The sequence below is a fragment of the Oryctolagus cuniculus genome, chromosome 6, assembly GCF_964237555.1.
Source record: "Oryctolagus cuniculus chromosome 6, mOryCun1.1, whole genome shotgun sequence".
Classification (NCBI taxonomy): domain Eukaryota; kingdom Metazoa; phylum Chordata; class Mammalia; order Lagomorpha; family Leporidae; genus Oryctolagus; species Oryctolagus cuniculus.
Genome location: NC_091437.1, coordinates 68,876,425 through 68,900,155, shown reverse-complemented (window position 1 = coordinate 68,900,155; position 23,731 = coordinate 68,876,425).

The following is a 23,731-nucleotide window of genomic DNA, read 5'->3' as shown; positions in this document are numbered from 1 at the left end:
GTGATGGGATCTCAGTGTACACCCCTCCTCTACTATCTGCTGACATGCATTTTGTTTTAAGTGATTCAATGAAACCATAAATGGGATTAGAATTGGAGGTAGGAATATTCAAAACCTATAGATGTTATTGGGAAAATGAAAATTAAAGCATAACTCACTACTTCTACTATGTAAAAACTCTGTTCCATATATAGGTAATGATCGGAAAGGATAATGGGCTAAGATGGAGGGAGAGAAAAGTATGGGTGTATAGAAGAAATGGGTTGTAAAAAAGCAAGAAATAGTCTTTAAGAACGAAGAAGTATGGAGTAGTTATGTTGTTTTCAGATACTTCGTAAACTGGTTTGGATGTTTGTACTCTGAGTGTCATTGCCCTTTGACATGATTTTAAATGCTGGTTAGAAGAGTGTCAATTTGTTAAGTCAACAACAGGAGTCACTGTGCACTTACTCCTCATGTAGGATCTCTGTCCTTAATGTGCTGTACAATGTGATTTAATGCTATAACTAGTACTCAAACAGTATTTTTCACTTTGTGTTTCTATGTGGGTACAAACTGTTGAAATCTTTACTTAATATATACTAAACTGATCTTCTGTATATAAAGAGAATTGAAAATGAATCTTGATGTGAATGGAAGGGGAGAGGGAGCAGGAAGGGGAGGGTTGCGGGTGGGAGGGAAGTTATCGGGGGGGAAGCCATTGTAATCCATAAGCTGTACTTTGGAAATTTATATTCATTAAATAAAAGTTAAAATAAATAAGAGTCAAAAGGATCACACAAACAAGTCTAGTGTCTGCTAATACTAGCTGATAGAATAAAAAAAAGGGAGAGAACAATCCAACATGGGAAGCGGGATACACAGCAGACTCATAGATTGGCAGATGTCCTAAATAGCACTCTGGCCTCAGAATCAGCCCTTAAGGCATTCAGATCTAGCTGAAGAGCCCATGAGAGTATTTTAGGCATGGAAAGCCAAGACACCCTGGAAAAAAAAAAAAGGAAGACCTAAATGGAAGATCTCTGCGAGTGAGATCCCAGTGGAAAGAATGGGGCCATCAAAGAAGGAGGTACCTTTCTTTGAAGGGAGGAGAGAACTTCCACTTTGACTATGACCTTGTCAGAGTAAGATCAAAGTCAGCGAACTCAAAAGGCTTGCATAGCCTTGGCAACTCATGACTAGAGCCTAGGGAGATTACTGATGCCATAAACAAGAGTGTCAAATTGTTAAGTTAACAACAGGAGTCACTGTGTACTTACTTCTCATGTGGGATCTGTCCTTAATGTGTTGTCCAATGTGAAGTAATGCTATAACTAGTACTGAAACAGTATTTTTACACTTTGTGTTTCTGTGTGGGTGCAAACTGATGAAATCTTTACTTAATATATACTGAATTGATCTTCTGTATATAAAGATAATTGAAATGAATCTTGATGTGAATGGAATGGGAGAGGGAGTGGGAGATGGGAGGGGTGCGAGTGGGAGGGAAGTTATCGTGGGGGGGAACCAATGTAATCCATAAACTGTACTTTGGAAATTTATATTTACTAAATAAAAAAATTTAAAAAAAGAAACCAAAAAATAAATAAATAATTAAATCTTTAAAAAAGAAAAAAAAAAGAATCTAAACACTGGTCATCCTTTTTTGGGAACTAGGTAGCTACTATTGTTACCAGTGTTTAATGTTTTTATGTAACCAGCAGGGGGATTACTTATTCACATTCTTTTTGCAACAAAAACTCAAGCTAGAGAATTCGAGTTATAATTTGTGCAATTTAGAACAGTTTTTAAATCATTCTTCTGATCATAAAATATACTAATTGTAAATCTGTTAGAAAGTAAAGAAAACAGTGGAAAAAGTGAGTAATAACGTATCATTGGATTGTATATGCATTTTGGTCTATTTCTTGCTAGTGTGCTTTCTGAAAATGTTTGTCATATCTGTTACAAAATTGGCACTTTCTTAAAATTGCACATTACTAGTACTGCATTAGAATGTTCTTTGAAAAATCAATCTGAATTTTTTTCTGTTCCAATGACATTTTCCATTGGCAAATCATAAATTCTTAATTACTGTATAAAAAATGGTACCATTGAGTAAAGAAAAGTTTCCATTGTGTGTGTGTGTGTGTGTGTGTGTGTGTGTTTTAAAGATTTTATGGATTTATTTGAGAGGTAGACTTACAGACAGAGAGAGGAAGGTAGAGAGAAAGATCTTCCATCCACTGTTTCACTCCCTAAATGGCTGCAAATGCTGGAGCTGAGCCAGTCCGAAGCCAGGAACCAGGAGCTTCTTCCAGGACTCCCACAAGGGTAAGGGGCCCAAGCGCTTGGGCCATCTTCCACTGCTTTTAAGCCATGGTAGAGAGCTGGATTGGAAGAGGAGCAGCCAGGACTAGTACTGGCATTCATGAGATGCCGTTGCTACAAGCAGAGGCTTAGCCCAGTATGCCACAGCACCACCAGTCCCTCCATTATCTTAAGTAAGCAGAATGAACAGAATAAATCTTTGTTGTAAAGTGATAACTATGAAAAATGTATGTAATCAGAAGACTCAAATAAGGTAGGAAATTATTAAAATAGTTGTGTGATGTTGATAGTGTGTTGCCTGGCATACAATATTGTACTCAATAAATGTTTTGAAATGAATGAATAGTGAGGAAATGATGCCTCTCTTTTCTATTTATTTTGTTATAATGTTAGGAGAATAAATCAAAAGGGAGAAAATTCTGTCCCAATTTAGACACATGAACAATTTTTAGTAAATGATTTCTAAGCAAGCTTAATAGCCATTTGAGTGATAGATTATATTTTAAATTCTTTTTTAAAAAGATTTTATATATTCATTTGAGAGATAGAGTTACAGTTAGAGAGAGAGAGGGACAGACATAATGGTCTTCCACCTGCTGGTTCACTCTCCAAATGTCTGCAGTGGCCAGAGCTGGCTGATCTGAAGCCAAGAGCTTGGAGCTTCTTCTGGGTCTTCCATGTGGGTGCAGGTGCACAAGTACTTGGGCCATCTTCCACTACTTTCCCAGGCCATAGCAGGGAGCTGGATCGGAAGAGGAGCAGCCAGGACACAAGCTGGTACTCATTTGGGATGGTGGTGCCACAGGTGGAGGCTTAGCCTGCTATGCCACACTGCAAGCCCCATATGAAATATTTGTGAAAACCTATGACCTGAGAAAAACAGTATATAATATTGTCTGCTCAAGAACTATTTTATCTGTAGAAAAAAGAAAAACCTACTTAGTTCCTGAGTTCTGATCACAATTTTACCAAGATCTCAAAAGTATTTCTCTTTTGTGGCTGGTTCTGTGGCACAGCGCGTTAGCACCCTGGCCTGAAGTGCTGGCATCCCATATGGATGCTGTTTCAAAACCTTGCTGTTCCACTTCCAATCCAGCTCTCTGGTATGGCCTGGGAAAGCAGTAGAAGATGGCCCAAGTCCTTGGGCCCCTGCACCCGCATGGGCGAACCAGAAGAAGCTCTTGGCTCTTGGCTTCGGATGGGCGCAGCTCTGGTTATTGCAGCCAATTAGGGAGTGAACCAGTGGATGGAAGAGCTCGCTCTCTTTCTGTCTGCCTCTCCTCTCTCTGTTTAACTCTGACTTTCATCTTAAATCTTAAATCTTAAAATCTTAAATCTTAAAAAAGAAGTATTTCTCTTTATATGTTACCTTTTTAAGTCTTCTATGTTTTGAGTTAGTTTGTTAATTTTGATGTTCAGCTCTGTGTCCTTTACATATTAATAAAATGTTGGTAACAAATATACATCTATAAGTATGGAGAAATATAGTAACCAATGGGAAATCGTTTAGATGAGAGTTTGTACATATGTGTAATTGCAGTAGTTAGTAGAGTAAGTCAAATATTCATGGAGACAAATCCTGTATAAGTCTATTGGGAAAGGAAATGAGTCAGCTACATTAGGTCAAAGGGAAGATTTTTTTTTAAATAGACTTCATTGTAATTGAGTGATGGACTAAGTCATGGAACAAAGTCAATTGAGAGGAATTGGGATCCTGAATGTGGTGTCTCATATTCAGCACCCTGTTCTTAGAGATTCCCTCCTTATAGCCCCAAACCAATAGAATGTATGACGTTATAGTTTTATAAGTTTCAGCCCCAACTTTTTTTAACCTAACAGCATCAGTAGTATTATTAATCAACAGGGTATATTTATTCCAACTAAAAAAAATTTGCAGCATGCACAGAGAAGCTTGTGGTTTTGAATTTGATCCTAAGACTGCTTTGTTAAATTTGCTCATTAGATTAAATTCTAACCCACTGTGCCTGCAGGAATTCTTAAATTCTGATAACACAAAAATCACCTGAGGTGGCAGTCAAATGCAGATTCTTAAGCCTCCCTTCAAGATTCTCACTTGTGATTTGAGGACCGAGGTATCTGTAAATGCATCCCTGTTGATTCTGATGTTCAGAGACCTTAAATTACATTAAAACTACAAATATATATAAAATATGGAATTTGCCATTTTAATAGTTTTTAAGTATGTAGTTCTGAGGCATTAAGTACGTTCACACTGGTATAAACTGAATGTATCTCTACCACATTCAGATGTTGTAACCTATTCCCTGATGTGATGATTTTTAGTTGTAGTGCCTATGGATAGAACCCTTATGGGTGGAATCCATGCTCCAGTGAAAATGATCCCAGTAATGCAAAGTAGTTAGAGTTCCTTTGCATTCTGGCCAATATGTGTTATTTTCTGTTTTTTTTTTTGTTGTTGTTGTTGTTGTTGTTGTTTTGACTTTTTAAGATAATCATAATACTGGATGTAAGTGGTATTTCATTGTGGTATTTATTTGCATATTTCCATAGTGATTAGCATGTTAAGCATCTTTCTTTTAAATTGTGCATGTTCTTAAGGATACTAGACCCTTATTACATATATTATTTGCAAATATTTCTCACAGTTATTCAGATTTTCTTTTTTTTAAAGATTTATTTTATTTATTTGAAAGAGAGAGAGGTATATAGAGAGAGGTCTTCCATACACTGTTTCACTGCCCAATTGGCCGCAACAGCTGGAGCTGCGCCAATCCGAAGCCAGGAGCCAGGAGCTTCTTCCAGGTCTCCCACATGGGTGCAGGGGCCCAAAGACTTGTGCCAAATACTACTGCTTTTCCAGGCCACAGCAGACAGCTGGATTGGAAGTAGAACAGCCGGGACTGGAACCGGCACCCATAGAGGATTCTGGCGCCTCAGGACAGGGCCTCAACCTGCTGCATCACAGTGCCAGCCTCCCAGATTTTCTTTTTACTTTCTTCATCATATCCTTTAGAACTGATGTTTTAAATTATGATGTTCAGATTATATATCTTATTTTCTGTCACATGTACAGAAACTACTGGCTAACCCATGATTGTGAAGATTTATTTGTGTGTTTGTGTTTTAAGATTTACTTATTTGTTTGAAAGGCAGAGTTATAGAGAGGGAGACACACACACACAGAGAGAGAGAGAGAGAGAGAGAGAGAGAGAGAGAGAGAGAAAGAAAGAAAGATCTTCTATCCCTTAGCTCACTTGTCAAATGGCTGCAACAACCAGAGCTGGGCCAGGCCTAAACAATGAGCCAGGAGTCTCATCTAAGGGGCCAGCAGTGGTAGGGGCCCAAGTACTTGGACCATATTCTGCTGCCTTCCCAGGTGCCTTAGCATGGAGCCAGATTGGAGTCTGGTGCCCATATGAGATGCCAGACTTGTAGGTAGTAGCTTAACCTGCTGTGCCATAATGCTGGCCTTTGTGTTTCTTTGAAATTATTTACTGTTACATTAAGGTCTTGATCCATTTTGAGTTAATTTATATATCTATATCTTGTATTCTTTTGAATGTGATTTCAGTTTGTGGGGAGCAACTGGGAGCAACTCGGACTAGACTAAGTTACTGGAATTAAGACTTATTCTATGCATCTGCTCTCCCACAATATGGCGCTGGGAGAGGAGGAAACAGCTTCTACACAGCTGCCTCCAGTTCAACCAATAAACTGTAGGACCTGCTCCTGATTGGAGGAGAGCAGCGTACTCGGCGTGTGGGTAGCAGAGTTGGGATTGGTGGAAGAGGACTATAAAGGAGGAGAGAGACAACATGCACCGGGAACATCTATCTGAAGGAACACCTGTGCAGCCCCCGAGAGAGCAGGCCGGCCGGCGGTGTGCCGCTCCCCCGCGGAAGTGGGGAAAGTGGCAGGGGGAACCGCCCTTCCACGGAGGTGGAAGGGACGGTAGCCAACCCGGGAAGAACCAGCAGCAAACCCGGGGAGGGCCGAGCAGACAAAAGAACAACGCAGGGTCCAGTGTCATTCCTCCACGAAGAGGGGGAGTGACATCAGTTGTTTTTTTTTTTTTTTCTGATATTGAATACTCTTAGCATGTTTTTCAACAACCAGTAGGCCATAGATCTCTGGATTTAACTCTGGACTGTGAATTCTATTTCAATGAATAGACCTTTTGTTATGCCAGTACCATATTGCTTTGATTAAATTTATAGTAAACTTTATAGTAAATTTAAAACTGGTATGTGAGTTTTTCAGTTTTGTCTTTACTTTTCAAGATTGATTGGGCATTTAAGACTCTTCGAATTTATGAATTTTAGGATAACGTTTTACATTTGTGTACAAGAGGTTGTTGAGGTTTTGTTAAGGATTACACAGAGTCTGTAGAAGGCTTTGTGTGTTATTGCTGCTGTAATAATATGAAGTCCCCTCATCTATTAATATAAGGTGTTCTTCCATTTATTTTTCATTCCTTTCAGCTGTGTTTTATGGTATTCTATGTAGAAATCTTGTAGCTACTTGGATACATTTATCCCTAAGTGCTTTTTTTTGTGATACAGTAGATGGAATTTTTTCAAAAATTTGCTTGCTGAAATGTTTATTGCTATGGTATAGAAATACAGCTCATTTTTTCTGTATTTCTCTTGTATCCTGGAACTTTTCTGTATTTATTAGCTTTAGTAGTTTTGTGTGGGTTCATTTGTATCCTATTTATAAGATCATGTCATCTTCAAATAGAGATCATTTTTCTTCTTCCTTTCAAATTCAGATGCATTTATTTTTCTTGCGTAGTTCCAGTACAGTGTTTAATTGAAGTGGCAAAAGTGTTATCCTTGTCTTTTTCCTGATCTTAAGGGGACCCCTTTCAGAAAAGCAATGTGTCACGTAAAGAAATTGCCTTGTATTTAGTTGTTAAATGTTTTAATCATGAAAACATATTGAATTTTTAAAAACATTTTTCTGTATCAATAGATTACCTGTATTTTTTCTTATGTTCTCCTAATGTGGTATATTACAGTCATTGATTTTTAGGTATTGAACCACTTATGTATGCCTAGTATAGATCCCACTTGGTAGTGGTGTATAATCCTCGTAATCTTTTACTTGATTCAGTTTGCTAGTGATTTGGTGAGGTTTTTAGTATTTTCATAAAGGATATTGGTTTTATTAGGGTATGCTGACCTCAGAAGGGTTAGCTGTGTTATTGTCTTGTATTTTTAGGAGAATTTGAGAATGATTTGTGTTCATTTTTAAATAATTTTGGTTGAATACTGTAATCAATACACAATTATTATTAAGTGCTGAAACTTAACTGAAAAGTAATCGCTGTTAAATATAAGAGTGGGAATAAGAGAGGGAAGAGATGTGCAATTCGGGACATGCTCAAGCTGACTTACCTCAAACGGTAGAGTTAGAAACATACCAGGGGATGAATCTTGATGTGAATGGAAGGGGAAAGGGAATGGGAAAGGGGAGGGTTGCGAGTGGGAGGGACATTATCGGGGAGGAAGCCATTGTAATCCATAAGCTGTACTTTGGAAATTTATATTCATTAAATAAAAGTTAAAAAAATAAATAAATAACTGAATTCATCTAGTCCTGCACTTTTCTTTGTTGGCAGGCTTTCAGTTATTGAGTCAGTCACTTTACTTGTTGATGTGCTCAGATTTTTTAAATTCTTCTTGAGTCAGTTTTGGTGGTTTCTGCATTTCAGGAATTTGTCTATTTCCTCTAAGTTCCCTTATTTTTGTTGTTTATTTATTAATATTCTTTTTTAATTTTTTAAAGTTTATTTTGTTTATTTGAAAGGCAGAGATACAGAGGGAGGTAGAGGCAGACAGAGAGGTGTTTCATCTCCTGGTTCTGCAATAGGCAGAGCTGAGTCGATCAGGAGCCAGGAGCTTCCTCCAGGTCTCCCACATGTGTGCATGGGCCCAAGCATTTGGGATATCCTCCTGTGCTTTCTCAGACCATAGCAGAGGACTGGATTGGAAGCAGAGCAGCAGGGACTCAAACTGGCACCCATATGGGATGCCAGTGCTGTAGGGCAGGACTTTAACCCGCTGTGCAACAATGCTGGCCCCTAGTGTTCTCTTAAGTTTGGTAGTAATTCTCCCACTTCTTTCTGTTTTCGTAACTTAAATCTTATAACTCATTTTCTTCATCAGCTTAGTTAAAAGTTTTTAATTTCATGTTTTTCAAAGAAACAACTTTTATTATTTGTTTTGTTGATAAACTCTACTATCTATGTTATCTGTCTCTGCTGTAGTCTTCATTATTTTCTCTTTTTTGGTATTAGTTTTAGATTTAGCTTGCCTTTTTTCCCCTCTAGTTCCTTCATGTGTAAGGTTATTGATTTTGGTGTCTTTTTATCTCTTTAAGATATTTACATCTGTAAATTTTTCTGTGAACACTCTATCTCCTAGATTTTGGTATGTTATATTTTCATTTTCATGGTTTTGAAATCATTTCCTTATTTGCTTTCTAATTTATTTCTAATTTTTCTTTGACTCACTGTAATGTGTGGTTTAACCTCTCCTTATTTGTGAATTTCCCAGTTTTCCTGTCATCGATTTCTAGTTCCATTCCACTGTGATCAAAGAATATATTTTGTATGATTTCAGAATTTTAGAATATATTGAGTGGTGTTTTGTGGCATACTTGTAGTCTGTGCTAGAGAATGTTCCATGTACACCTGAGAAAAAAGTAGTCTTTGTTGGTATTATATGTTGTGTTCTTCATATGTCTGTAAAATTTAGACAGCTTGTAGGGTGTTCAACCCCTTCTATTTTCTTACTAACTTTCTGTCTGATTCTATTGAAAGGAGGATATTGAAGTCCCCATCTATTGTGGAATTGTCAGGTTTTTCCTTCAATTCTATGAGTTTTTGTTTAATATATTCCAAGCCTGTGTTAATAGAATTATGTTTATTTTAAATTATTCTATCTTCTTGGCAGATACTTTTAAAAAAATATTTATTTATTTACTTCTTTGAAAGGCAGCTACAGGGGAAAGGGAGAGAGAGAATGAAAATGATTCTTTTCCATCTTCTGGTTCACTTCTCAAGTAGCCGAAATGACCAGGGCAGGGCCATGCAGAAGCCAGGAGCCAGGAACTCCATCTTGGTCTCCTACATGGGTGAAAAGGGCCCTAGTCCTTGGGCCTTCCTCCATTGCCTTCATAGGCACATTAGCAGCAAGCTAATCTGGGACTCAAACTGGCTCTCTGATCTGGGATGTGGATGTTGCAGGCAGAAGCTTAAGCCACTGCAACATAATGCCATTTTTAAAAGACATTTATTTATTTATTTATTTGAAAGGCAGAGTTACAGAGAAGCAGAGGCAGAGAGAAAGAGAGAGCAGTCTTTGATCCTCTGGTTCACTCCCCAGATGGCCACAACAGCCGGAACTAGGCCAATCCAAAGCCAGGAGCCAGGAGGTTCCTCTGGTTCTCCCACACAGGTGCAGGGGCCCAAGGACTTAGGCCATCGTTCCACTGCTTTCTCAGGCCATAGCAGAGAGCTATGTATGGGATGCCAGCACTGTAGGCGTTGGCTTAACTCCCTATACCACAGTGCCTGCTCTAGTGCCCCCCCCTTTAATTATAATTTGCCCTTTCTTGTCTCACATAACAGTGGTTATTTTCAGGTTGGTTTTATGTAATACTGATGTAACCACCCCTGATCTCTCTTGGTTGCTATTTGCATGGATTATCTTTTCCATCCTTTCACTTTTAATTTTTTTGTTTTTTGGACTTAAAGTGACTATTATAGACAGAATATATTTGATTCATGCTCTTTTAATACACTCTGGCATCTCTGCCTTTTGAATGGAGAGTTTAATGCATTTATATTTAATTACTGATTATGATATTTTGTTTTCTGTATATTTATACCTTTTTCCCCTAATTTCTCCATTACTTCCTTTTTGTGTGAAATTTTATTCTCTAGTGTGCTGTTTTAATTCCTTGTTTCTTTTTCATTTTCTCTTTTAGTTTTTTTTCTCTTAGCTGTTTCCCTGGATTTTACAATTTATAATAACATAGTCTGAATGAATACCAACTTAACTGATGTAACATATAAAAATTCTGACCTTGTAGAGCTCCAGATCTTTAGTTCTTATATTTTCACCTTTATGCATCATGAACCCGTTATCACAGAGATGTAATTGTTGTTTTATGAGTTTCCTTTTAAATAACATGAGGAAGAAGGACTTATAAACTGATAATTGCAATATTGCTGGCTTTTATATTTACATTCATATACTTGCCATTCTTTTTTATGCGTATGGCTTTATGTTATCTAATTGCTATTCATTTCATCCTGATAAAGTTCCTTTAGCATTTCTTGTAGGATATTTGTACTACTTATGGACCTGGTCAGCTTTTGTTTATCCAGGCATATCTTAACTTCTGTTTTATTCCTTCAGAATAGTTTTATTCAATATAGAATTCATGGTGGACCTTTTCCCTCCAAGCACTTTACATGCAAGCATGTTATCCCACTGCTTACTGGCCTCCATAGTTTCTGATCAGAAACCTGTTGTCAGTCTTTAATGAGTATCCCTTTTATGTGACAAGTCACTTCTCTCTTGCTCCTTTCAAGATTCTGTCTTGGGAAGTATTTCTTAGTGTGGATCTTTTTGTGTTTTATTTTGGTTAGTTTTTATTGAGCTTTTTGCATATGTATATTAATTTCTTTTATCAGAATTGTCAGCCATTTCTTCATATATTCTCTCTTCCTGCTCCTTCTCTCTTTTTGAGCTAACACTTTTGTTATGTTGGTGTACTTAGTGTTTTGTGGGTCTCAAGTTCTGTTTATTTCTCTTCACTCCTTTTCCTGTCTGCTTCCTTAGGAGAGATAACCTCAGTTAAATCTGTCTCTAAATTCACTGATTCTTCTTTCTTCAAATCTGCTGTCAAATCTGTCAGTGAATTTTCCTCTAGAATTTACATGTGGCTCATTTTTTTTAATTTCTCTCTTTATTGATTGTTTATTTTGCAAATTGCTATTCCCGCTTCCTAGTTTTTAGTTCTTTGTGGTTTTCTTTAATTCTTTGAATATATTTAATATTATTTATTTAATATCTTTGTAAAGATTGATATCTGGATTTTTTCCTTTATATAGGCTGTATTATCCTATTTCTTTGCATGTCTTCAAAAATTATATTGAGAACTGGATTTGGATATTACAGTGTGACAACTCTGGAAATTATATTCTCCATTTCCATGAGGTTTGCTATTGCTGTTTGTAGTGTGATATTTTAGTGAGCTTCCTGAACTATATTTTGAAATCTGCATTTTCTATATTGCCACTGACATCTTTAACTTTTAGTGGTCCTTTAACTTAGTGGTTAATTAGTGTGATGATAGAATTTCTTGAAATGCCTGAAGACAGAAAAAAAGAGAGTGGAGGGGAGGGAAGGAAAGAAGAAAGGAAGAAAAGAAAGAAAAAAAGCAAATACAGAAAGGTAGAGGGAAAAATCTGAGGGAAAAAATACCTTCCCCATTTGCAGATTGGCTCTGTGTGCAGGTGTGTTTTTCATACGCAGCCAAGATGTTTGTAACTATGTCTTAACTTTGACTTCTTGCTTGCATGGATCCTTAATGTCAGCCAGAGTTGAGTGCTTCAGATATTCTTAAGTCTTCATGAGTTTTCTAGGTCATTCCTTTGGCCTTTTGATGCCTTTGTATATAAAGGAACTTTTATAAGCTTTTGTTTACCTCATATCTCCTTTCCCAGTTTGTTCCTTTTATTGTATTTCATTCTGTGTATCTCGTCCTGACTGTTGTCCATTGCTCTAGGCTGCTGTGACCCATACTTGCTCTTAAAGATGTGTTGAGTAAATGCTGTGTAAGAATTGTCCCAGCTCTGGGATGGCTCAAGTTTTCTGAAAAAAAAAAAAAGTCAGACTCATGCTACAGTTCTTCAGGGAGTTACAAGATAGGTCTAAACGGAACAGCTCTTTGAGAATGAAGCACATGTTGATTCCCCCTGGAAGTAGCAACCTGCACCAGTGTGGGGAGCAACTCGGACTAGACTGTTACTGGAATTAAGACTTATTCTATGCATCTGCTCTCCCACAATATGGCGCTGGGAGAGGAGGAAACAGCTTCTACACAGCTGCCTCTTGCCAACTTGACAAGCTGCAGGAGCTGCTCCTGATTGGAGGAGAGCAGCGTACTCGGCGTGTGGGTAGCAGAGTTGGGATTGGTGGAAGAGGACTATAAAGGAGGAGAGAGACAACATGCACCAGGAACATCTAAGAGGAACACCTGAGCAGCCCCCGAGAGAGCCGGCCGGCCGGCGGTGTGCCGCTCCCCTGCGGAAGTGGGGAAAGTGGCAGGGGGAACCGCCCTTCCACGGAGGTGGAAGGGACGGTAGCCAACCCAGGAAGAACCAGCAGCAAACCCGGGGAGGGCCGAGCAGACAAAAGAACAACGCAGTGTCCTGTGTCGTTCCTCCACGAAGAGGGGGAGCGACATAATGGTGCCGTGACTTGGATAGGAAACCTAGGAGGGAAAAAGTGGGAAAATACCGGAGAGAGAGACTAGCAAAGAGCCTAGGGAAAAGCCAGACGGAAAAGGTGCCGGAAGAAGCTATCGAAAGCCTAGGCATAGACTCGGATATGGACTGTGGGAAAGAAGTTAGGATTGAAAGCTAGGATTGAAAGTGAAAGTGAAAGCAAGAAGAAATTTAGAGTCGGATACGGACTATGGCGGGGAAGCTAGGAGATTGAAAGCGAAAGTGAAACCTAGAAGAAACTTAGACTCGGATGCGGACTGTGGGGAGAAGCCAGGAGAAATGAGACGGGAATATTGTTGGAAGAAAAGTTAGGAAACATACCGGGTAGAGAAAAATGTTAGGGAGGATGAAGCCACGGGGGCAGGCTGAGGCGGAGACGTAAGCTAGCTTGGGATTCGTCAATTCAGCCCGGGGAGCAAAAGGCGAAAAGCTAAAACGAGAGGCAGAGACACGTAAGCCAGGTTGGAATCCGTCAGATTAGCCCGGGGAGCAAAAGACGGGAAGCCAAACCGAAGGGCGCAGACGTGAGCTAGGTTGAATTTGCCAGGTTAGCCCAGGGAACTTAGACTGAATACCGGTGGCGGAAACGTGAGCTAGGCTGTGTGATTCGCGGAAGCCGCCGTGTGCAGAGAGCGCGCGGGGCGCAAGTAGATAGGGAACGCGGGGCTAGCGCAGAGGCCGTGGTGTGGGCGTGAAGGGCGCAGAGACCGCAGAGCGCACGTGAAGCCGGGAAGCCGCGCAGAGCCGGGAAGCAGCTGCGGGGCGAGGCGCTGAGAAGCAGCCTCGGGGCGGGCGCCGGGAAGCCGCAGGGATAAGAGAAACAGAAGTTTAGAAGTAAAATGAGAGAAATAGGAATGCTGGCAGATAGAAGTAAAATAGGAGAAACAGGAATGCCCGGAGATAGAGAAACAGAGAAAAATAAGGCCTCCCCACAACATGGCAATGAGAGGGCTTGGATTCGGTCTGCCTGATTAGTGAGGCGATAAGCACCAGCAGGCAGTTCGACCAGAGTATGAGCTGCAGGTCACCGAAGATAGGCACGAATCAACATCAATAAGTCTCCCCACAATACGGCAACGAGAAGGCTCGGATTCGGTTTGCCTGATTGGTAGGGCTTGTAAGCACCTGTAGGCAGTTCTAGCAGAGTAGAGCATGCGCTGCAGGGCACCGAACACAGGCAGGCATCAGCGCCTAAAAACCTTCTCACAACATGGCGAAGAGAGGACCCGGATTCGGTTTCCCTGACTGGTAGGGCTTGTAAGCACCTGTGGACAACTCTAGCAAGCAGATCAGAGTGTGTGCCACGGGCCACCGAAGACAGGCGCGTATCAACGCCAAAAATAAAAAGAAAGGGGGATCTGTGGGGAGCAACTCGGACTAGACTGTTACTGGAATTAAGACTTACTCTATGCATCTGCTCTCCTACAATATGGCGCTGGGAGAGGAGGAAACAGCTTCTACCCAGCTGCCTCTCGCCAACTTGACAAGCTGCAGGAGCTGCTCCTGATTGGAGGAGAGCAGCGTACTCGGCGTGTGGGTAGCAGAGTTGGGATTGGTGGAAGAGGACTATAAAGGAGGAGAGAGACAACATGCACCAGGAACATCTAAGAGGAACACCTGTGCAGCCCCCGAGAGAGCCGGCCGGCCGGCGGTGTGCCGCTCCCCTGTGGAAGTGGGGAAAGTTGCAGGGGGAACCGCCCTTCCACGGAGGTGGAAGGGATGGTAGCCAACCCGGGAAGAACCAGCAGCAAACCCGGGGAGGGCCGAGCAGACAAAAGAACAACGCAGGGTCCAGTGTCATTCCTCCACGAAGAGTGGGAGCGACACACCAGAAGTGTGAACTGCTATCCTCATGTAGGTGGGTAGTTTAAAACAGCACACACAGTGTTTTCTGAATGCAATGTAGCAGGTGTTTCCTTCACTAGACTCCCTTGCATTGCTGGAAGTTCTTGACTGAATTTTAGACTTTCCCCCATTTTGAAGTGAGTATGTGATTCTTGCCCTATTCAAATCACAGGGTTACAGTGAGACTTTATTGAGAGAAAGTGATTTTTAGAATTACATTTTCATGTTGTATATACTGCCTATGTATCCTCCCATTGATTTCTCTTATTACTCTTGTACCTTTTTTGTGTATTTATGTGTATGTGTGTTGACATCCAGTAGTTGTGTTGATTTATTGTGGGCAGGGCTTATCTTGTATCTTCTTGTTTCCTGTGTCTAAGCTATTGCAAGTTCTAGTTTGCTGAAATTATTTTTTAATAATAAGAATGCATGGATTTCAAAAATTTTTGCCTCAAGGTAAACTTATGTTTCAATTCCATCATCAATGAACTCTTTTTATTAATACAAAGAGAACAGATTTCTCCTATTTCATCAGTACAGTTCTAAGATAACTGTACTTCTCTCCCTCCCTCTCCTTCCCAGTATCTCTCCTTCCCTCCCATCTTTTCATTAATTTTTGTGAAAATGTGATTTCAACCATATGAATAATAACACTCTTGATTCACCACTAACCATAATATTCAGCAATTAAAAAGTAGGAAGACAGGGCTAGCATTGTGGCATCATTGGTTGAGTTGACACCTGCAACGCTGGGATCCCATATGCTCCACTTCTGATCCAATTCTCTGCTAATGCGCCTGGGAAAGCAGTAAAGGGTGGCCCAAGTCCCTTGGCTTCTTCACCCATATGGGAGACAATGATGAAGTTCCTGGTTCCTGGTTGCAGTCTGGACCAGCCCCCAGCCATTGCAGCCATTTGGGGAATAAACCAGTGGATGGAATAGATGGAAGATTTCACCTGTTCCTCCCCCAACCCCTGTAATTCTTCTTTTTAAATAGATATTTATAAATAATAAATGGAAAATAAGAAGTAGGAAGACCACAGTTCCATAGGAGTGTAAACAAGAGCTAAAAGCAACAATAATGTCACAAGATATCTGCTTTGTTCTTGTATGTATATTTTTTGTATTCTATATTAACTGCCATATCAAAGTAAATATGATATTTGTCTTTTTGAGACTGCTTATTTCATTTAGCATAATGGTATCCAGTTGCATCTATTTTGTTGCAAAAGACAGGATTTCATTCTTTTTTATGGCCAAGTGTGTATATATACCATATTGTGTATATACCATGTTTTCTTTATCCAGGCATCAGTTGATGGACATCTGCGTTGATTCTATATGTTAGCTATTGTGAATTCAGCTGCAATAAAGGTAGGGGTACAGATAACTCTTTCATATGCTGATATCACTTTGTTTGGGTAAATCTCAAATTGGGATAGCTGGGTCATTTGTAGATCAGTTGTCAGATTTCTGAGGCATCTCCATGTCTTCCATTTTGAAATAGCTGACTAGGGGCCGGTGCTGTGGCGTAGTGGGTAAAGCCACTGCCTGCAGTGCCAGCATCCCATATGATCACTGGTTCGAGTCCCAGCTGCTCCACTTCCTATCCAGCTCTCTGCTATGGCCTGGGAAAGCAGTAGAAGATGGCCAAGTCCTGGGGCCCCTGCACCTCTGGGAGACCCAGAAGAAGCTCCTGGCTCCTGGCTCCTGGCTTCGGATTGGCACAGCTCTGGCCATTGTGGCCAATTAGGGAGTGAACCAGAGGATCGAAGTCCTCTCTCTCTCTCTCTCTCTCTCTTCTTTTCTCTCTACATCTCTTTCTCTCTGTGTGTAACTCTGACTTTCAAGTAAAAATAAATAAATCTTAAAAATAGCTAACTAGTAAAAAAAGTACTGAAATTCCATTGGCTTTTAGTATGAGAGCAGGTGCCTTTTGTTGTATGGATTAAGAACTTCTGTGCCTTATGGAGCCTCATTAGTGATGAGCACCTGTTAGACTTGCATGTTTGTTGTGATACTTTTCCACAGTGTTTCCTAACAACATCAATCCATTAATGGCAGTTTTCTGATAGATTGAACTAAAAGTACATGGAAAGGGGTGTCTTTCTCATTTGTGTAAAATTGTAGCCACATTAAGGATAAGGTCCTTGGGTTTAGACCAACCTGGGTTTGGATCTTATGGTAGTCATTTATAGATATATGGCATTACATGGTCTCTTCTTAATTTGTCTACAAATTGGGATTAATCGTACTCATTACATTATAATGTAATGTATAGGACCTGGATGAGATAATGTGTATGATATGTTTGTTAACAGTGTCTGGCACCTTCCAAGTGCCCAGTGAATAATACGAATCATCATGATTACTTTCTTTGGAGCTGGTTACACTTTAGCAGCATGTGATACCGACATATGTTTCAAATGACTTGTAATTAGATGAAAGATTTAATTGAAAGACCAGCTTAGCATCATTTTTTAACTGATTGCTGTGAAGTTAAGGACTGCTGTGTTTCTTCACACTTCCCTCCTCTGAGGTTAGCAGTGAACCCCTAGCATAGATTTGGTCAGATAACTTAGAGGAAGTGAGAACAAATATTTGAATCTGTGACCTTTGAAGGGATTTTGATGATGTGCTTGCTAGTGTGATCTTTGTATGGATTAAGTCATAGACTCAGTTCATAGGTTGCTGTGCATCAACTATTTAACAGTGGGGAATCAGGAATGGGAAAGAACCAAGAAGAATTAATTGTTCAGGTTTTTTTTTAATTATTTATTTGAAAAGCAGAGCAACAGAGAGAGAAGGAGAGACAGAGACAGAGAAAGAGGTCTTTCACCTGCTGATTCACTCCCCAAATGGCCACAACACCTAGGGTCGGGCCAGACTGAAGCCAGGAGTCAGGAACTCCATCCAGGTCTCATGTGGGTGGCAGGTTCAACAACTTGGGCCGTTTTCCGCTGCCTTCCTGGTTGCTTTAGCAGAAAGTTAGATCAGAATTGGAGCAGCTAGGACTTAAACCAGCCCTCTGATACAGGATGCTGACATTGCAAGCAGCAGCTTAACCTGCTGCACCATAACACTGGCCCCCATTGTTCACTTTTGAGTGGAAAATGATTAATAAAACTGGATGGTGATTGTGATGTATTAGCAGTTTCCATTTATTTTTGACTTTTAAAACCCTAGATTGAGTGAGAATGGGGTTTGCAGGGTGATTGTAGCAAGCTTGGTATGGGCAGTTTTTGTACCATAGGGATTTTTCATTTCATGGAGAAAAAAGCGTCCAACTAATGGCATCCTGATCTGGAGGGCAGGTACAGCGGAAAATATTTCTGCTACTTTTCCTTTCAAGTGATGAAAATAAAACAGATCACCAAATTTCTGACATTGTTACATTAAAAAGTTCCAGATTGTTGAGAAGAGTGAAAATGGAGAGCGAAGTTAACAGATGCAGGATCCTAGTGTCAAAATCTTTTAGTTGAGCTGTATTGAAGTAGTCCGGGTTGTTTGAACATTGCCTAGGTATTTGATGGTCCCAAAATTAGGTAATTATCCTATTTTAAATCCAAGCAGAATTGCGTATTTCAGGATTTACTACTTAGGATATAATAATCTTCATTTTGAAATTATATGAAAGTTATATAAACTATGACAGCTGTTTCCTTATTTTCTCTGAGAGCAAAAGAACAACTTTAAATATATTTAAGCTGTTAGACCCTTCAGAGTTTTTCAACTGAACATTTTGAAGCATTGGAATGGTTATGCCCTTTCCTGAAACTCTTCCCTGAGAGTAAAAGGTAGCATAGAGATAGCATAGATGTGGGCCTATATATAGTTAGAGTAATTATTTATGTTGCCTCTAACTTTATTCCACAAATGCTAAAATTACTTACGTATGAATGAGGAAACCAGGAAGTTCTGGAAGCTAGAACTTCTAGAATTTTTCACATGTAGAACATAGGTTATACATGAAATTCTGATTTCAGAAGGAAGAAGACAATAGAGGAAAGCAACATTTTACAAGATAACAGGGGTGGTGTTATTGAAAGTTAATTTGTGTCTTATTTCCAAATGAATGGTTCAAAAAAAGCCACTAAGGCCTATGGTAGTACAGAAAGTATCCCAGAGGAGGGATTTCTGAGGGATACATCATAGTGAGATTGAGGGAAGTTGAAATGACAGCCTGGGCAGAAAGCCAGATGTGGGCTAAGGAAAATGTTTTTGAACTGTAGTGTTTAGTATTTGTTCTGTCCCATTGTTATGGTTTTCTCCTTCAGGATCTGGGACTCAGTTCTCCCACGTGGATGGCACAAGACCCCACTACTTGAGCCATAATCTGTGCATTATCAAAAAGCTGGTGTTGGAATTGGAGCCAAGGGTGGGACACGGGCACTCTGGTCCGATATGGGATGGTTTTCCCAACTGGTTGTTTAACCTCTGTACCAAATGCCCATTCCCTGTATTTATTTTAATGTCATCTTTCCCTGAATTTGAGAAGGATAACAGACGTAGGGTAGCTTGTATACCTTATTGTTGCTGTTTTTTTCCCTTGCTATTTGCAAAAACATGGCCACTTGTTTATATGTAGATAGTCCCTGGCTCTGCTCAGTCACACTGCTCCAACAGGACCTTTTCTTTATTTCTGTTGTCCGTGTATTCCTGAGTGGATTCTACTCCCAACACTTTCTCCTCAGCATGGGACCCTGACCAGTTTAAAGTATCCCATGCTGCCCCTGGCCTGTCTTGTCCCCTTAGGATGGTACTGTCACCTGGTGCAGGTGCAGTTCTCAGGCTGAGGTCTGCTCTGCTTCCCTGTGAGCCCTGGATGGCTAGGATCTCAGGGCCAGCTTCCCCCACTGGCTTCCCTCAGCTTCCTTCCTTGCAGATCCTGTTATTGTGTGAAACTTCACAGGGTTGATAGTTTGTACTCACCTGCTTGATTTTGGAGTTTATTGACTACTTGCAGGTGCTGTCTACATGCTTTTGGTTTTATTGATCCAGGTGCTCTATCTTTATGTGAAGATTCAGAGAGTTACAAAAATGGTGCCCTTGCTGCTGTTACTGGATTTCCAAATTGTCTGCTGTCATTTTCACATCTATTTAATGAAATTGACTTAGTTTTTTTTTTCTTCCTCTTAAAAATCACCTCAGAGAAAGAAGAATCGGGGTATAGAGTATCCATCCTTCCCAGGAGACGGGCCACTGCCGTGCAGAGAAGCGGGAATCAGGACTGGAGGAGCAGCTGTCTCCCTCTTGGAATCATGGCGCAGGTGTGGAGAAGGATTTCAGGATACTTCTGGAACTCCAGTAAAGTAGCTATTGAAATAATATCCCTTAAATACTGAAAAAGAAATCCTGGATTCCTGCACATTTAGGCCATTGCAATTACATTTCTTTGGAATTCCCTTCTTTATTTTCTTTCAGTGACACTGTAATTCATGCATAATTCGCTCCCCTCATTCCTTGAGTTCCTTTAACAATTGTGGCAGGTCAGTATTACTACTTTATGTCATGCAGAACCTTTCTGCTTATTTGTAACTGAGATTACATTCTGATAATGTTCTCAGAAGTTGAAGCCATTTTGTGTACACTAGTCTTCACAAGAACAATATTGATGAAATGACCAGATTATTCTGTTTTTTTTTTTTCAAATTTATTTATTTATTTGGAAGGCAGAGTTACAGAGAGGAAGAGGCAGAAAGAGAGAGTTCTGTCATCCATTGGTACACTCCCCAAATGGCTGGAGCTGGGCCATTCCAAAGCTAGGAGCCTAGAACTTCTTCCAGGTCTTCCATGTGGGTGCAAGGGCCCAAGGACTTGAGCCATCCTCTATTGTACTCCTAGGCACATTAGCAGGGAGCTAATTTCGAAGTGGAGCAGCCGGAACTTGAACCCAAACGCATATATGATGCTAGCAATGTAGGCGGTGGCTTTTACCTGCTACATCATAGTGCTGGACCTGGAATATTCTTCATTTTTTTTTTTGTAAATTTAATTACGGTATACAAACTTCATTCATTTCACATATAGAAAGCTAGGAACATAGTGATTCTTCCCACCCTACCCTCCCTCCTGCTTGCACTCCCATCATTCTTCTTCCTTTCTCTTATATTCCCATTCTTAATTTTTACAAAGAAATCTGTTTTCAGTTTCTTTAATATTCATAAAATTAACCCTACAGTAAGTAAAGAGCTCAACAAATATTATAAGGGGCAAAAAAAGGCCAAAAAAAAAAAACCTGTTTCTCAGCCATACAAAGGCCTGTAAACAAGGATATACACAATATTTTTAGTAGCGATCTACTGTTAATTTTCATCTATGTGGCAATGTACAGTCCTCGAGAATTTCTGTCATAAACTCTCAAGATAATTTGGGTACAGTAATTAAGACCTTCTAGGTAGTTAGTGTTGTATAAATGAAGTTATTAACATTAATATTAACGTGAAATTTTTCTATCAGTCTACTCTCTTTAGATTCTTGAAAATATAAAAATTTTATAAGTATATAAGGAGTATGTGCCTTAATAATCCTTAAATTGGTGCATATAAGTATAGGAAAACAAGAATGTGTTAAAGGAGTGTGTAATTTAAGATTTGGATTATTATAAAAATAAATTTTTTGCTCTTGTCACATAAATTCCATCATTCTTATTTTGCCTGCAGTCATTGTTGACAGCTGAAAAGAAGACCATTACAGAAAAGTATCCTGAATTATCCCCTAGACCCAAGGAAGGTAATATCACTTTGATGATTTCTTGACACAGAAGGTACAGACTCATAGCCATTTATGGTTGTTTTCCTTTCTTTTAAAAATTACTAACAAGGTTAAAATAATTACAACAGTGTAAAAGGATATTTTTGAGACCTCTTACCTCTGTCTTTGTCACCATATGCCCCATTTTTCCTGTCCTTATGGATAAAAGCTTTTTCTGTGTGTCCTTCACTTTTATCCCAGAGCCCAGACTCATTACCCCAGGGTTTAAAAGGAGATATGGCTTGGGAAATGTAAGCTTATGAACTGTGTTACATAAGAACCATACTGATTCAGGTTATGAAGTTTTTGGTGAATTCGTTAGGGAAGGCTTTCCAGCTACAAATGGTAGGAAACTCTTGTTTCCCCCTAGTGTCTGAATAAATGAGGTTGAATGTATCTCCTGCAAGAAGACTGGCAGAAGGCAGTCTTTTTTCCACGTTGTACAGTCATAATGTGTGCTTGGTCTTCATGGCTGTGAGGTGATAGCTAAATTCTCCAGGCTGAATCCCTGGTAGGAGTATAGGTGCTTAAGATTTTATCCAAGTGAGCATTGTGTTTCCTTTGGAAAAGAATGCCTCTCGAACCTGTTACATAGGGTCACTTCCAGTAAAGACAGGGAGTGAAATTAGAAATTTTTTTGTTTTTTTTTATTTAATAAATATTAATTTCCAAAGTACAGTTTATGGATTACAATGACTTTCCACTCTGGAAATTAGAAATTTTTATAGATATGTTGTTACCCAGATGAAATTGGTATTTATTAGTAATAAACAAGAGAGAGAGTGGATATCAGGTAGGCTGCTAGTTCTGCTGCTATGGGCAAGTGAGAACAGTGGGAACTTGAACTTCAGGGGTCCTGGTGTGTCCTGAGTATAATCTTGGGAAAACAAACTAGATACCCTGAGCTTCAATTTCTGTGACACAGAAATGGGTGTAGTTGTGTGTGCCTCATTGTGTTATTAAAGTAAGTGAGTTCAACAGAAAAATATAAAATACCTTGTTCAAATGTGTACTCGTAAGTACTAAATTGATGGCAGCAGCTTTAAGTCTGATGGTATTGAGAGCTAAATTAGAGCTTGCCTTGTGCAGAGTGGCATAACTTTCTGTGACTAAGAGATCAAATATCCTAATTGTATTATTATTTCACTAATATTTAAGGAGATATCCTATGCCAATAAAGATATATATTTTTCTAAAATGTTTCTTTCAGTGCATAAAACACTATATTACAAAATATTGCAGGCTTTTACTTTTCTTCTTATTGGTGCCAAATGCTATGATATTCAAAGATCAATTTATTTTTGATTTGTGAATCTTCATAACATATGGAGAAAGCAGCATTTTTCTGTATATATGTATGACTTTGCCTGTTTTTTTGAGATTTAAAGTAAGTAAAGTTGCTTTGAGAGAGAAAGAAATACTAAATAAGTTGCTACCTGTGTTTAATTACTGAAGGATATTTTGGTCTAATTTTCCTGTGCCAGTGCATATTCACACCACTGTGCTGTTCTTCCTATGCTATAGAAGGACCCTTATGTCCTGGCAGGCTGAAAGGGCTGTGTGATTGTGCAATTTATTTGTTTAGCAAGGTTGGGGAACAGCCTAGGAAATCATTTGGTCTGGCTCTGCCAAGGCAACTGTAGGTGGGAATTAAAATTCAATAAATGTATAGCAAACTAATTTAAGGTGATGATTTTGTATGGCCCATGAATGATGTTATAAGCAGCTAAATGGCCCTTGGCAGTAAAAATGTTCCCCACCCCTGGTTTATAGCATACACAGTTTGTTATGGCAAGAAATTATTGTTGCTAATAATTTAATTAAGGCTTAGAAATAGAGATTGAAAGGAAAGGGATTCATGGCATTTTCTATAAGAGGCTCATTTTGAAAATAGTCACTCCTTGAGTATTAGTTAAAGACAGCCTAAATACCAGAATTCCAAGATTCTGTATCACATGTAGGGTGAGCAAGTAATGTTTTCATTGGAACATACTTGTAAATTGTGTGTGATGTCAGAGACAGGTCTCCATGTCTCTGTTTTCTCATCTGCACAGCACTGGAACAGAGACCACAGAAGAAGGAAGGAAGGAGAGGAGATAGAAGGGAAGAGAGTAAGAAAAGCCAGCACATGAATGCTGGCAGAGGATCTTGCCTGACGGCTCAAGGAAGAAGGAAGAAGATAAACACTTGGGCTAATGAAGAGTCTGGACCCTTTATAGAGAGGGATTTTCTTTAAAAGGCAGAGCATCAAACAACAACAAAAGAGGGTATTTACCAGGAAAAGTGAAGATAGGAAAAATAGAAAAATAAAAGGA